This window comes from Vipera ursinii (genome assembly GCF_947247035.1).
Source record: "Vipera ursinii genome assembly, chromosome: 3".
Lineage (NCBI taxonomy): Eukaryota > Metazoa > Chordata > Lepidosauria > Squamata > Viperidae > Vipera > Vipera ursinii.
In genome coordinates this window covers 125556836-125560783 of record NC_139516.1, presented here as the reverse complement: position 1 = coordinate 125560783, position 3948 = coordinate 125556836, and positions in this window count along the sequence as shown.

Sequence of the window (3948 nt, the reverse complement as noted above, 5' to 3'; positions counted from 1 at the left end):
TTGCTGCAAAGCACTCACCCACCTGTGGTATCACAGTCTTATCACTCTAATGTTGCCTTGTAATGAACCTGTACAACTAGATTTGCAGGAAAACTTTTTCAAGGCCATCCCTATTAAAAATGGCTTATTTGTTGGGCCTACCTGAAAAGGATTTGAGGTCATGGCACCACATGAATGCGCTTCTTCTGGAACAAGGTTTTCCTTTCGGGCTTTCAAGACAGAGTTGAGACACTTCTCTTTAATCTTTAACATTTAATAACTACAGTGTTATAGTTTTAATACTCCTTTTGTGTTTTTACAGGTTGTTACTCTTTCTAGGTAACATTGTTCTTGTGTTTTGGCAATGTTTGCCCAAAGGTGGCATTCAATATAAAGATCAATAATCGTGTGCTGGATTTGGTCTAACAGAGAGATGCATTCCTTGGTCAAACAGACTCCAAATGTGTCTTCCGGGAAGTCGGTGAGGAGTGGGTCACCTCTGCATATTTGTTCTCCTCCCCCCAGGTGTTGAGAGCAGACTAAGTTTGCCTTGTTGATCCTTGTAACCCCCTGACTTCATCTTGTAAACTTCTGTGTCAGCAGAAGAGGAAAGAACTTCAAAAGGGTCAGCACAGCCCCGAGGGAGTTAGTGCAGAGACGCCAGCAAAGAGATCCTAATCGGGCAGGCAAGTAATTGGGGGTTATATTTGTCTCAGAAGCTGGGACGGGCCAAGCCTTCTAAGGCAGAAAGAGGAGCTTGATTCGGCCTCCAAGCCCCTCAGAGAGTATTGGTTTTTGCTGGGCTCCAGGCATCGCTGAAATGCCAAGGGAACAGCCTAGCTCAGCCCCCAAACTCAGGAGGCAGAGGAGAGGGAGGGTGAGAAAATGAAGTACAGGAGTTGTTGGAGATAATGGCTTTCTAACAGGCTTGGATAGACCTTGGACAGAAGCAAGAGTTGTTATCATCCAAGCCCAGCATTCCTCTTTGAAGCGGTGTGTGTGTGTGTGTGTGTGTGTGTGTGTGTGTGTAAATGGTTGTCTCCCACCATTCCCTCCCTGTGCATTTCTTCCTAGCTAATATTAACATTCCAGCCAGGGCTGCTAAACAGAATCTTAATTAGAGCTGATACTCTTGTGCAAGGATTTTTCTTAACTAATGGTTGCTGTCAGGGTATCTTGCTTGTGCTCTTCTTTGGGGGATATTGTATTCTGCTGCAAAGCATGACTGAAATGTAATGTGCATGCCAGGAAGAGAAGTGAAAGGAAGGGAAGGTGGGGGGAAGGGCAGAGGGAGAATGAAGATCAGCAAAGCGGGAGTGGCTTGCCACCTCCACCTCATGTCAGCATCACCCATCTCTTTCCTGAGAAACCCAAAACGTGCTGTTCATTGAAAGAACGCTTTGCTCCCACTCACCTAAAAAGAAAAAAAAAAGAATCCACTAGCAGGGCACTCAATCTGGTTTCCCATCAGCCACAGACACAGCAATCTGTGAGAAGAACTTTTTTTCATCTTTTGGACTAGAAGGGAGTTTTTTTCCTGGATTATGTTACCCACACAGAATACCCAGATATTTGCTAGGGAGCAGGCACAGACTAATATTCTTAATGCAGAACAAAATACATGTTGTTTGGTTCTAATCCAACACAGAGATTTATAACATGAACTGCTTATCTAGATGAAGGTGCTGAGGCCAACCTTGGCTGATCTGCAAGAAGCAAAACACTGTAGGATGTAGTTATTAGATCGATAAAGTGGTTCAGTTTGATTTCAGAAAATTGCACATGGAAGTATGAACATAGGTCTGGTTTGGAACTCTTTAAAGCTGCTACACCTTTTCCTAAGCAGAAAGTTTCCAGGAGAAGGATGTGGCTGCTTTAAAGAATGTGTAGGTCAGATCTATATTCTTTCCCCAAATCACAGAATGCTACACACTGGATAGCTATATTTGTTACCCCAGAACTAAAAAGGATCCCACGGGGAGATGAAAGCAAACAACTTCTGCACTGTTATCAAGAAAACATAACAGCACTTACAGCAAATTGCAATGCCGCTAAACTGTCAAAATGCACATGAGAAATCATTCACACACAGTCTGCATCACACATCAGGACATAAGTATGGAATGACTGAATTGGCATCAGTTGCAGCATTGGCATGATGGTGTCATCATGCACCTTTTATCATCTCCTTCCTTGGTCTTCTCATGGATGCTCATGTGTGGATATGCCCGTATTTTCAATGAGAATTGACTTTGACTGAAGAAAGCTTGCACTTCCATGGCATCATGTAGCAATTTCTGAGGTGATATAAAGCAACCAACCCCCAGTCTGCGGACAGGCATTAGGCTGTGGCATGCCAGAAACCGGTCCGCGCAAACAAGCAAATCCCCATCCACAGGATGCAGGCAGTACATGAAACCATGCACCCTCCGATCTGCAGAAAAACCACTCTCCATGGAACCACTCTCCATGGTGTTTAAAAGGTTGGGGACCTCTGATATAAAGTGTCCTCATCACTCAAACTTTTCTCACTAGTGGTTTATAGTATCTTATGCTATCAACCAACTATTGCAGTGCAGATATAACAGTAACAAAGGCACACTTTATATAGCTAAAGGTGTGATTATAAACCCCTGGGCACTCTTACCTGTTACAGTGCAGCATCTTGCTACACTCAGCAAGATTCCTGAATAAATGTGCATTGCAGCGCATCTAGGTTCTCAGTGCTATAGATCTCTTCAGTCCTGAAGTCACTAGAGATTAAATTGTTCTAATATCTGGTTTTAATATATGGAGGAAATAACACCAATTATCCTTCCTGCTGATGCCTCTAGCCCCTGTTGAATTTCTACTCCCATAATCTCTCTACCCAGCAAATAGGCCTCTGAAGGCTTGGCGTTACAGAATTGGAAGTCTTGTAATAAAAGTCCTAGCCTTGGCAATTGGATAGAGGGATATTTTGTGCCAGGCTGTCTACAAAGCTTGTCCATAGCGCAGTGGTGGGATTCAAATATGTGAACAACCTGTTCTCTGTGTGGATGCCACTTCCGGAAGTCCATTCTAGGCCTGGGCAATAAAAAGTTAGCTACCAGTTCTGCCGAAGTGGTGTGAACTGGCTGAACCCACCACTGCCATAGGGGTGTTTGCAGAGGAATCCAAAAATCAAGATGGGGGCCTCAGCCTGAGGATCAAAGCCCTGGCTTTGAGGGTTTTTTTTTTTTACCCTTCAGTGGACATTCCTATACAGGTTGTCCTCGACTTACGACCACAATTGAGCCCAAAGTTTCTGTTGCTAAGTGCAACATTTGTTAAGTGAGTTTCGCCCACGTTACCACCTTCCTTGCCAAGGTTGTTAAGTGACTCACTGCAGTTGTTAAATTAGTAACACGGTTGTTCAAGTGAATCTGGCTTCCCATTGATTGTCCTTGTCAGAAGGTCTCAAAAGGGGGATCGCACGATACTGCAACTGTCATAAATATGAACCAGTTGTCAAGCGTCTCTATTCTGATCACGTGACCACAACGGGTCGTAAGTGTGAAAAAATGGCCATAAGTCACTTTCCCCCCCCCAGTTCCGTTGTAACTCTGAATGGTCGCTCAATGAACTGTTGTCAGTCAAGGACTACCTGTATTGCCGCCCTTCTTTTTTCAGTTCTACATACACAACCCCACGTCCTCCCCTCCACTTCCTGAAGTTAACGGGACTTCTTTCCCGGCGTCTGTCCTATTAACTCCTCCCCCTTTCCAGCGACCAATAGAACCGAGCAGCCTCCACGAGGCGTAGCCTAAATCACGCTCACCAGCCCTAGAATGCAAACCTCCGAGCTCTCTCACGGCCTTCTACCCTCTTCCGGCTGAGGGGCAAACCTGCCTCTGTGGATCACTACTTCTTCTTCTTCTTCTTCTTCTTCTTCTTCTTCTTCTTCTTCTTCTTCTTCTTCTTCTTCTTCTTCTTCTTCTTCTTCTTCTT